We start from the raw sequence: 13,706 nt of genomic DNA on the forward strand, positions 1-13,706 counted from the left end.
AAATCGGTTTGTCTACGTATCGGCCCGGCACCAATCCGTTCATACAATGTCACTTTGCCTTTTAAGCCAAATGGAATCTGTTTTCGCAAACTCTCTGGCATTGACGTTTCGTTTCCTACTGTCTGCATATGTAACTAAAAAACGTTAAGTGCACATTTAAAGGTGTTTTTTTCACAAACTACACGTACAACACTGTAGTTTACCATTTCTGCATTTCAGATTGAGAAGTATTAACGTCAACGTCAGTGACGACACATGTATTATATTTACTGTGTTAACGACGATATAATAATACAGAACACACGTTCCTTTTGATTTGGAAAAGTTTGTTTTACTTTTTGGATGTCTACATAATTATGAGAGTGTTAAATTACACGGGGAAATGCACAGCGGATTTGTCGGCAGATCACGGTATATCCGGCTGTCTGTGTGTACTTCCTGGCAATGTAACGGACGTGAAAATATGCGCTGCTACCGTAAACCGAAACTGTTAGCAGTTCAGCGATGTCGTAACATCAAACACGTTAAGGGATATGAAATATAATGAATGCAATACCATCCTTGATATGTTCCGACTCGGTGAGAATTATTACGTGTAAACTGCCGGTATAACTGTAAAATAAAACCAATTCCATCACTCGCTATATTTTTTATTCACTCCGTGATAATTACGGATAAATAACGCACGAAATAAACTCACCATTTACATGATTTATGACGTGTCAAGTGCTGCTAATTACATAAAAAATGTTAATTAGCAAAAAATATTGGCTGCGCGTGAAAATGAAGCGATAAACATCCGGTAGAAATTTCGGCTTTCTTTGCCCGAACGGAACAGGGTTGGACATTCACTCTAGCCATCACAGGAAATCATGGATTCCCACTGTACGCTATGGAGGGCTAGGTTCTCAGGCATGTATATTTCAAATGCGTTCTGTCAATCAACTATGAAATTGATGCCAACCGGCAAAGCTAAGACGAGCGAATTCAGCTTTGAAGTGAAACGCCCCATTACACGAGTGGTTGCTGGTGCCAGCTGATTGTACACATACGTCCCTGTAATGAAATAGACTTAATTACCGCTCTCTTGGTATCTAGACTGTGAGTGAAAATAGACGACTAAATATCGCTGTTTTCATTTCGTTACCGTGTGGTACACTGATGTTGGGATTATTAGTCTCGTAAGTGTTGGAGAACCACATCACTGTTGTGTTGTGCGGTAAGATGAGAATCATTTGCACCTGGTTTAATACTTTAGTGTCACACAAATGTTCTGTGAAAGCATTATCTGTGTAGTGATACTATTCTGTTCTTGAAATCGGACAAGTTCCTCATTTGCTTATCTAAAACAACTAACAGTTGACTCAGACGCCTAAAGCGGACCTCACAGGTATCCTGCCCGATAACCACACATACCGCTTACAGTCTATCTTCAGCAACCCATGCTTGTAAGAGGCGACTAACGGGATCGGGTGGTCAGGCTCGCTTACTTGGTTGATGCTTGTCAGTTGCGTAAATCGATGTTCATGATGTCAATCACTGGGTTGTCTGGTCCACATGCGATGATTTACAGACCGATGTCACATAGCTGGAATAATGTTGAGTGCGGCGTTAAACAATAAACAATACTGACAAACAACATGCTATGAAAAGAGCACACATTCTGTCTCACTGTTCCTGAAACATATCATTTTCCCTTCGGCCCGGTGGCGGTTGGGTAGCCTAGTGGTTAAAGCGTTCGCTCGTCACGCAGAAGGCCCGGGTTTGATTCCCCACATGTGTACAATGTGTGAAGCCCATTTCCAGACGGGCGTTGTAACAAAACTGAATTGATACCAAGGCTTGATTGGTTAATATGGGATGACGTTTCAAAGTTATGAGCTTCATTTAAAACCCGCACAGTTGTTGAAGAAATAAACACAAAAACGCAGATAAGAGTGGATGAAATATACATTGTTATATATTACTATTAAAATAATTACGTACGGGGAAATCGTGATGAAACACTGTTCAAAGCGGCGTTTAAAACCATCTGAATGGTTTGTTTGTTTGTTGTTTAACGCCGCCATTCTTACCATTATCTGGGAGTGCTATGGACAGAACACTTAAACTACAACATGATGGCGAAATCAGCTACAAAGTCGGCGAGCAGAGGTCTGGGATTGCTAATCGCTAAGTGTAAGGGATTTGGTGGACTGCCTTTTAATGTATACTCTAAACTCTATGACTCTATGGTCTGGCCAGTCATTAGCTATGGCTCAGCGATATGGGGAACGGCAATGCGCTCTTCCGTCAATGTTGTTAACCACAGAGCAATACGTTTTCATGATGGACTAAGAAAGTATATTCCTAATCTGGCGGTGAATGGAGAATCGGGTTGGATTCCACCTGTAGTTCGTCAGTGGTCAAGCGTTGCTGGACAATGGGCAAGAATGAAGAACACCTCTGAGAGGAGAATTAACAAACGAATAATAATGTTGGTGAAAACATCGACAAGAAAGAACTGGAACTTTAGAATCAGAGATTATCTACAGAATACTATCCCGGATATCACAAGTTCAGCTTTCCCTGTGGAAAAACCGACTTTTGGTTAAGACTGTACAAAAGGCTGCTTTTAATATAAGTATATAACAATATGGGAAACTAACGCCCAGGCGGAAACTGGAATGAGCGGGTGAAGCAGAAGCAATCATCGGACATACAAGTCTTTCACGTAAAGCTACACAACAGAGACTTATGTCAGCTGCCCCCTACCAAAAGCACATAGAAGCGCTATGGACAAGTTCAGATGTGGAGTGGCGCCCCTCAAACAGTCCTATAGAGAATAGATTGTGTTTTAACTGTATGAAGACCATTGAAGATGAGAACCAAGCCCTCTTAACGTGTCCCCTTTATACAGATCAGCGCAGGGATGACATCAAGGCCACGGGGAAATGTGGCCAAATTTTGACATTTTAACAAATAGAGTAACATTTAACCGTATTTTAGCCCGCCTTGATCTTGTCTTTCAAACTGCTAGAACCTGCCATGACATTTTAACTGAACCCAAAGTCACTTTTATACTGTTAAACTTTGCTGACTTTTATTTCTGACAATTAATGTCGCTCATAAATCGCTGATCGATTGGTTGTTCTATATGTTACAAAATGAGTATGCATACACTGTAGTATATGTCCATGTGAAACACGTGAGACAGAAATAAACTACTACTACAAAAACAGAGCTGCGTCTAGAGTGGAGTCGGGGACACGGGTGGCCCAGCCGTCTATGGCGCCGAGTTCGCTGTGCAGAGTGGCGTCACTTGGGCACGCCAGAAACCTATGATTGTGGGTGAATTTGGTTTAACGCTCCTTTTAACAGTATTCCAATTATATCACGGCGTGTCAGCTTAATGTAGGAGGAAAGCCCGAAGTGATGCAGGTCTCAGACGTTTACCACTTCGGTGAAACCCACGAGCACGGATATGGTGCTGACAAAGCTAAAAACATAATGGGACGAATCGGGATTCAAGGCCACAATCACAGGTTTCTGGCGTGCCAAAGGGACGCAACTCTGCACATCGAATCGCAGCGCCTTAGAAGACTCGGCCACCCGTGCCCCCAATTGTTTTACAAATAGTGCGACTGGGAATATAATCTCATCAGTTAATTTGCCAGGTTGTATTGAGGGCATTCCTAATGATTTGTTAAAACCAAAAAACGGGCAGATTTCCGACAGAAACAAATAAGTACATAGAACAACACATTGACATTGCGAAAACGTGTCTATAATGTCCCCTCTGGACCTCCGTATCATTGTCCCGTCTGCACCATACTTCCCCGAAATTGTAAACGTTTGTATATGAAAAGAATTAAAATTGTCAATGTGAAGTTGCCACCCCCAGAGAAAATTAACAAGCCCTTGTAAGTGTTTGTTCTAAACTGTACGCGTCTATTATGACGTCACACTACGTATAACGAACAATGTATGTTTTGAAGTTTTGTTTAACACGTAGCGGAAAATTTTATGTCACTCCGTAGCATTGTCAATGTCATTCCATCGGAAGTAGGTTTAGCAGCAGATTGCTTATCAGAGATGATACCTCTTGGAATATTTAAAAAGGCATTTACCTATGTTAATAGAAATGCAAAAAAAATATAAACGTTTGTTGTAAGAAAATATGTGCATGTGCATAGCATATAGTAGTCCATGTAAATGAACACTGGGCCATGTGGCCTTCATTCATGAATAAACTTCTTCTTCTTCTTCTTCCACCTCTTGGAAGTGTAATACATCTCAACGCAGATCTATCTTCCTGTTTTGATGTCCACTGTCATCCTGTCACTACCATTGTCCTGCGAGACGCCAGGAGAACGACAGACATTCACACAGACACATTTGTCACCCCTCGTCATACTTCCCTTCTTTATGTCAGTGTTTATTTCTGAAAGAGACGGATACTAGATCCTATCATCAAATTCTACATTTACATCATTTTTCAATAATTTCTAAGATTACCCAGATCATCCCGAGGATATCGGTAATATAATATGATAGTATCGTTATGATACTCAGTTTCAAAAGTCGTTTAAGCTGTAAAAACTCGAGTCACGTAATGGCACGGACATGTTACCTCGTAAGTTAGAGCTAACGATGTCAGATTCACTTGTGGGATGTATAGAATTCCGATTCTCTTCACACAACGGTGTATTGACTAAATATGTTCACGTGGGACGCTCGTGTAGGTATAAAATGTCTATGTAAAATTATAATTACTAACTATACTGAGTTCAGTTCTTTACAATGCATTGGACATGCATATATATTTTGTTCGGTAACACGTGGTGCTGTCTTCTCTTTGAAATTTTATTTTTGATATAAAAACATGCCGTTGCAGGTGTCCTCGATTAAATTCTAACATCCATGTGGACGTATTAACATATCCGTGTGTGTGTCTGTGTTTGTGTGTGCAATTGACATTTTTAAATTTTTCAAACATAACTTTTGAATTGGATCATTTGTATTTTTAAGCTTATATGAGTTGACAAACGTCTGTACGATAAATGGCAGAAACGTAAAGGATTATAAACTATCCCCAGTCTTGTGGACCTCAACAGTAAAGGAGGTATAAACTATCCCCAGTCTGATGGACCTGAACAGTAAAGGATGTATAAACTATCCCAGTCTGATGGACCTCAACAGTAAAGGATGTATAAACTACCCCCAGTCTGATGGACCTCAACAGTAAAGGATGTATAAACTACCCCCAGTCTGATGGACCTCAACAGTAAAGGAGGTATAAACTATCCCAGTCTGATGGACCTCAACAGTAAAGGAGGTATAAACTATCCCCAGTCTGATGGACCTCAACAGTAAAGGATGTATAAACTACCCCCAGTCTGATGGACCTCAACAGTAAAGGATGTATAAACTATCCCCAGTCTGATGGACCTCAACAGTAAAGGAGGTATAAATTATCCCTAGTCCGATGGACCTCAACAGTAAAGGATGTATAAACTATCCCCAGTCTGATGGACCTCAACAGTAAAGGAGGTATAAACTATCCCAGTCTGATAGACCTCAACAGTAAAGGGTGTATAAACTACCCCAGTCTGATGGACCTCAACAGTAAAGGATGTATAAACTACCCCCAGTCTGATGGACCTCAACAGTAAAGGATGTATAAACTATCCCCAGTCTGATGGACCTCAACAGTAAAGGAGGTATAAACTATCCCAGTCTGATGAACCTCAACAGTAAAGGATGTATAAACTATCCCCAGTCTGATGGACCTCAACAGTAAAGGAGGTATAAACTATCCCAGTCTGATGAACCTCAACAGTAAAGGATGTATAAACTATCCCAGTCTGATAGACCTCAACAGTAAAGGGTGTACAAACTATCCCAGTCTGATGGACCTCAACAGTAAAGGATGTATAAACTATCCCAGTCTGATGGACCTCAACAGTAAAGGATGTATAAACTATCCCAGTCTGATGGACCTCAACAGTAAAGGATGTATAAACTATCCCAGTCTGATAGACCTCAACAGTAAAGGATGTATAAACTATCCCCAGTCTGATGGACCTCAACAGTAAAGGAGGTATAAACTATCCCAGTCTGATGAACCTCAACAGTAAAGGATGTATAAACTATCCCCAGTCTGATGGACCTCAACAGTAAAGGAGGTATAAACTATCCCCAGTCTTATGGACCTCAACAGTAAAGGATGTATAAACTATCCCCAGTCTCATGGACCTCAACAGTAAAGGGTGTATAAACTATCCCTAGTCTGATGGACCTCAACAGTAAAGGAGGTATAAACTATCCCAGTCTGATGGACCTCAACAGTAAAGGATGTATAAACTCTCCCAAGTCTGATGGACCTCAACAGTAAAGGATGTATAAACTATCCCTAGTCTGATGGACCTCAACAGTAAAGGATGTATAAACTATCCCCAGTCTGATGGACCTCAACAGTAAAGGATGTATAAACTATCCCCAGTCTGATGGACCTCAACAGTAAAGGATGTATAAACTATCCCCAGTCTGATGGACCTCAACAGTAAAGGATGTATAAACTATCCCAGTCTGATGGACCTCAACAGTAAAGGATGTATAAACTATCCCCAGTCTGATGGACCTCAACAGTAAAGGGTGTATAAACTATCCCCAGTCTGATGGACCTCAACAGTAAAGGAGGTATAAACTATCCCCAGTCTGATGGACCTCAACAGTAAAGGAGGTATAAACTATCCCAGTCTGATGGACCTCAACAGTAAAGGAGGTATAAACTATCCCAGTCTGATGGACCTCAACAGTAAAGGATGTATAAACTCTCCCAAGTCTGATAGACCTCAACAGTAAAGGAGGTATAAACTATCCCCAGTCTCATGGACCTCAACAGTAAAGGGTGTATAAACTATCCCCAGTCTCATGGACCTCAACAGTAAAGGGTGTATAAACTATCCCCAGTCTGATGGACCTCAACAGTAAAGGATGTACAAACTATCCCCAGTCTTGTGGACCTCAACAGTAAAGGATGTATAAACTACCCCTGTCTAGTGGACCTCAACAGTAAAGGATGTATAAATTATCCCTAGTCCGATGGACCTCAACAGTAAAGGAGATATAAATTATCCCTAGTCTAGTGGACCTCAACTTTAAAGGGTGTATAAACTATCCCAGTCTGATGAACCTCAACAGTAAAGGAGGTATAAACTATCCCCAGTCTGATGGACCTCAACAGTAAGGGGTGTATAAACTATCCCCAGTCTCATGGACCTCAACAGTAAAGGATGTATAAACTATCCCCAGTCTGATGGACCTCAACAGTAAAGGATGTATAAACTATCCCCAGTCTGATGGACCTCAACAGTAAAGGATGTATAAACTATCCCCAGTCTGATGGACCTCAACAGTAAGGGGTGTATAAACTATCCTAGTCTGATGGACCTCAACAGTAAAGGAGGTATAAACTATCCCCAGTCTGATGGACCTCAACAGTAAAGGGTGTACAAACTATCCCAGTTTGATAGACCTCAACAGTAAAGGATGAATAAACTATCCCCATTCTGATGGACCTCAACAGTAAAGGAGGTATAAACTATCCCAGTCTGATGGACCTCAACAGTAAAGGAAGTATAAACTATCCCCAGTCTGATGGACCTGAACAGTAAAGGATGTATAAACTATCCCCAGTCTGATGGACCTCAACAGTAAAGGATGTATAAACTATCCCTAGTCTGATGGACCTCAACCGTAAAGGATGTATAAACTATCCCCAGTCTGATGGACCTCAACCGTAAAGGAGGTATAAACTATCCCCAGTCTGATGGACCTCAAAAGGAAAGGATGTATAAACTATCCCTAGTCTGATGGACCTCAACCGTAAAGGAGGTATAAACTATCCCCAGTCTGATGGACCTCAAAAGGAAAGGATGTATAAACTCTCCCCAGTCTGGTTGACCTCAACAGTACAGGGTGTATAAACTATCCCCAGTCTGATGGACCTCAACAGTAAAGGATGTATAAACTATCCCCAGTCTGATGGACCTCAACAGTAAAGGGTGTATAAACTACCCCAGTCTGATGGACCTCAACAGTAAAGGAGGTATAAACTATCCCAGTCTGATGGACCTCAACAGTAAAGGAGGTATAAACTACCCCAGTCTGATGGACCTCAACAGTAAAGGATGTATAAACTATCCCCAGTCTGATGGACCTCAACAGTAAAGGAGGTATAAACTACCCCAGTCTGATGGACCTCAACAGTAAAGGATGTATAAACTATCCCCAGTCTGATGGACCTCAACAGTAAAGGGTGTATAAACTACCCCAGTCTGATGGACCTCAACAGTAAAGGAGGTATAAACTACCCCAGTCTGATGGACCTCAACAGTAAAGGATGTATAAACTACCCCCAGTCTCATGGACCTCAACAGTAAAGGAGGTATAAACTACCCCAGTCTGATGGACCTCAAAAGGAAAGGATGTATAAACTCTCCCCAGTCTGGTTGACCTCAACAGTACAGGGTATATAAACTATCCCCAGTCTAGTGGGGTAAAGGAGTAAACGATATATAAACTGTTCCCAGCTGAGGTCTAGGTGCTCACGACTGTACAGGATATGTACACGACAGCTGCACGTGTACGGCCCCTCCTCACGCCGATGTCGTAGGTCGGTGTTGAGATGTTGTTCCGTCCCTGGAACCGCCCCTCCTTCAAGTCATCTACTGCACGCTGGTAAAGCAATCATACGACGCCATGCATATCGTGAACCGTGAAATCAGCAGCCTCCCTCTCCCCATACCCCCTCCCCCACCCCTTCCCGCCCCTCCCCCACACATGTGCAGCCAGTGCACTCCCCAACAGGATGTGGTAGTGAAATATTGCACTTTTTCACGTGTTCTACGCCATTTAGGCTTACACAGCGTCAACTCTCAGTGAAACATGCCATTTAAATTCGTTCTATTGCTTCTGCTGATGAATAACTTTTATTTACAGGCCTTTTTAGTTTTTTTCAGGTCCTACATATTATGGGGACTCCCCTCGCTCGGTACCCCGCCAGGACTGCACGAGGAATGTGTCATTCGAATACATTAAGTCACAGCTGCGGAACTAATTAGATCAGAATCAAAGACATCGTACTCCAACCTCATCTAAAACCTTGCTTATTTCTTATCAATAACCTAGCATGTTCTACTTAGCCCCATGCTGGTAGATGACTTGGAGACGATCGTCTTAACACCACAACACAACTCGCATCTCGCGTACAGAATACAACAAGAACTGGAAGCAATGCCGCCCCAGATCACACCGCATGGCTTCAGTAACGTGCACACGCCTGTTCATTTCATATTCTTCTTTTGCACAGAGCGGGGAGGACCCCTGTTGGTGTGTTCATTCGTTAAAGTGTATGAGTTGGGTTTTCTGCCAGTTGTAGCAGGATTCAAGCAATATGACAACGGGGGACAAGACACAGTTTGGGAATCAAACTTAGGTCAGTGCGCGTTGAGCGAACACTTCAACCACTAGGCTACGCAACAATCACCCGTCACACGAAAGTCCTAGGTTCGATTTCATAGACACATAAATCGCTGTTGTTATAACATCGGCGTTAAAGGTCCCGATCGAGGAGAATCTGGGTCAGGAGATCCCTGTAGTTTGTTTGTTTGTTTGTCAGACGGCGGTCTGTAAATAATCGAGTCTGGACCAGACAATAAAATGATTGAAATTGTGAGCATCGATCTACGCAATTGGGGTACGATGACATGCATCAACCATGTCGGCGAGCCTGACCACCCGATCCTGTTAGTGGCCTCTTACGACAAGCATAGGTTGCTGAAGACCAATTCTCTAGCCGGATCTTCACGAGTCAGGTCCCCATAGTACCCCATGACTGTCGCTAGAGCCGAATACAGAGGATGCGGAGGTCATCCTCGGAGACCTGGCTCATTGGGTGTCATTGGGTGTCATCGAACCCTGAACGTTGTTCATGCTTTCAATCACTGGTTTGGTTCAGATCATTATACGACAATGTGTTATAACTGGAATATATTGGTGAATGTAGTGCAAAATTGAAAACGTCACTTCTAGAGAATAGCCAACTAGTCTACCCTCCGGAACAGATTCTGTTGAATGCAAAAGGGGAAATAACGGTGAAAAATATTGTATATCTAAGGACCACTGTGATCAGTGATGACACCAGGTGTTCGCTAAAAGAGTAAGCATGCTACCAGTAGCACCCTCCTCTCCACAATTCGCATAAAAAGGTAAATGTTTGTTGCCTGGCGTCGCAAAGAAGTACTCCTTGTCCCTATACAAACCAGACAATCAAGTGATGGACAAGAAGCTTCAACTCTCTCACGAAGCATTACAGGTCTATTGCTCCAACCGAATGCATACATATTATACATAACACATATTATACATACAAGTACTTAGATCCTACCCCCATCCCTCGGACAACGGATGAAGGATGCCTGACGGATGGCAGACTAACCTATCGTTTAATCCCATCTTTCTCCGCCGTACACAGGGTCACATCTACTCGCACTCTCTATTGGGCGCGACGCTTGAAGAAGAAAGGACATATTTCGCAAGCATCACAGCAGAAGGTTTTAATCCCGTCTTTGTTCTTGAACAACAGAAATGTTAATGTCGATCCATGGCGGGAGTTGCTGGGGATTAGGCGATGTGGAGCCTGGGGCTGCAGATGCATTGTAACACAACAGGTTTCCTTTCATCACGCTGTCGGAGTAGATAACAGTATTCACATACTGGATGTAATAGTGCACGAGTTGTGAAGGTTGTTGAACGTCACATGGTCTGTTTGCAATCGGGTCAGGACCACATAAACCACGCAATCAGTCACGGCAGACCTGAAAGGACACGCGAGGATGCCGGGGATGGTTATTCTCTGGCACCCAACAGAACAGGCACGGGGGTGGGGGTTTGAGAGATAGGTGTCCAGCCATCATATTTTCTTTTCCGAAATAAGTAATTCTATCTTGGATAGACTGAATAATGTTTCTTCACCCTTGGATAAAATGATTACTTGGGAGATACAGAAATTCATAATCAATCAATATACTGATATGGATTCTGAATAGAAAAAATAACAACTAAAATATAGAAAGTGTACCCTTCTGACAAGTGTAAATTGGCACGGTACCCATGGCCGAAAGTTATGAAGACAATTGGTAGTCTAGATCACGTACCGTGTTTGTCGTGAGGGGATCACAAAGTACGTGATCTAGACTACCAGTTGTCGGACTTTCATTTTTATGGAAGCCTCGATGGCTGAGTGTGTTAGATCGCTGACTTTGTGTGCTGCGATTAGGTGCCTCACAAGAATCTGTACTTTACTAAGAAAGTGGTATCCAAAATATAACATTTATTACATTTGACCACTTTCTAAATGACATTGTGTGTTCAAAGTGTTTGTTTGTTTGTATGTTTGTTGCGTAACGCCGTAATGGCTCCTGCCATACGACGGCGGCCTGTAAACAACAGTCTGGACCAGACAATCCAGTGATCAGTATCATGAGCATTGACCCGCGTCGTCGAGGTACCACGCCACGCAATGAACCAAATCTCCAAACAGAGCAAACGTTGCTGATAACTGTCTTTATATGATGTCACTTGAATACATAAAGTTTCTAAAAGATTAAAGCATAGTATGAAATATATATAAGAATTTAATTCGAATTGGTCTTTTTTGCTAACAACTAACAAATGGTAAGGGAGTTCATCTACAGATGTCACGTGACCTGATTACATTACAGGCTGTAACGCACATCGCTGTTTCCATCAGTGTGAATCCCACCATCCCCCACCACCCTATCCCCCCTTGTAAAACATTTCATTGTTTCCGTGTAAAACATTTCATTGTTTCCTTGTAAAACATTTCCTTGTTTCCTTGTAAAACATTTCCTTGTTTCCGTGTAAAACTTGCATTGTTTCCTTGTAAAACATTTCATTGTTTCCTTGACAAATCAGGGGGCTCACGTATATAGACTACATGTATGTATTCGGTCATAAAAAAAAAACATTTTAAAATTTGACATTTAGCGAAGGTTCCGTGGTGTTATGCACTACTTTCATTGTTGGTTTGTTATTTAACGCTGCACATCAATATTCAATCAATAAAAGTCTGGGCAAGGCAAACCAGTGATTGATTTAATGAGCAACGTCAGTTCTCAGTGACTTGGCTGGGTGTGTATTGCCGTGTCCCGATGTCGTGAATCGGTGCTCATGCTTTCAACCACGGGTTTGTATGGTTCAGATTCGGCTACTTACACGCTGACGTGACAAACATAGAAAATTGCTGACTGGGCCGTAAAACAACATGCATTCACTTCCCTGGTTTTAGAGTAACGGTTTCCACAGAATTATACAACGCGAGGAGAAGGAAGCAAAACAGAAGTTCGCATCCTCCACACACAAGCATACAGACACACACAGACACGGACAGACACATACATACACACACAGACATACAGACACAGACACACATACACACACCCTCACAGACACATACTTGATTGTCTGGTCCAGATTATTTACAGACGCCGTCATATAGCTGGAATATTGCTGAGTGCGGCGTTAAACAAACAAACAAACAAAACACAGACACACACACGGAGACACACACCCTTACAGACAGACACACAGACACACACGCACACACCACTCTCACACACACCCTGACAGACACACACACAGACATAAAGACACACAGACACACACGCACACACCACTCTCTCACACACACACAAACACAGACAGACACGCACACACCACTCTCACACACACTGACAGACACACACACACACGCACACACACACACACACACACACGCACACACCTCCAGCATAATGTTACCTGTTACACTTATATTCCGCGTTCAGCTGAACCCTTCCATTCTACTCGCGTGTAACGACATGTGGGCGATGTTACATACATCGCGCTTCTAATCTTGCAATCAACCCTCGTTAGCAACACGCACCGTCTTTGTTTTACCCTAGTGAGTCAGTGAGGGTGATATATAAATGTGGAGATTTGTGGCGGCGATCAGCTGCATTTGCGTGGGAACAGGGAGTGTTAATACTAACTCACCAGGGCCCAAACCCAGAGATCGATTTGAACTGAATCCCTCCGCTGGAGTTTGGTTATGCACGTATATTGATATATTCCATATTTTGTATATTAACAAGGACTGTCTAGTATTGACATGGGCGGTAATTAGTAAGTCTGTACATGCACGGGGGTCATCGAGTGTAGTATGGGCATGGTCAATACGTAAATACAACAGTCAATACTTGCCTGTCCCTCTTTTATATTTATATATTCCTATATATGTAACAGTATATTTAGTGCGCTTTGCTTCGGGAGGTTAAACGGTTGAACTGACTGTGATTTGTGTTTATTTGACACTGACTTGTGTTCAATACGGTTTCTTCAACGACGAGTTGCGTCACATAATTATAAGTAAGATGTACTCGTTGACATAAACGTCCCAGACGGCCTCAGTGCTAACAAAAACGATTGAAGAAAATATTCTAGTTTTAGTTAGGACTGTTATTCCTTTCAAGTATTAAAATCATTATGATATAATTTAACTGGCAGTTGGAATATTTTTTTTCGAAATCAAATCGCTACGTAGTTTAAAATTCAAAATACAATTAAATCCAGTATCTGAAGTTATGCATAATTTTACTTTT

The sequence above is a fragment of the Haliotis rufescens genome, unplaced genomic scaffold (genome assembly GCF_023055435.1).
Source record: "Haliotis rufescens isolate VD_foot unplaced genomic scaffold, xgHalRufe1.0.p SCAF_20, whole genome shotgun sequence".
NCBI classification, from domain to species: Eukaryota; Metazoa; Mollusca; class Gastropoda; order Lepetellida; family Haliotidae; genus Haliotis; species Haliotis rufescens.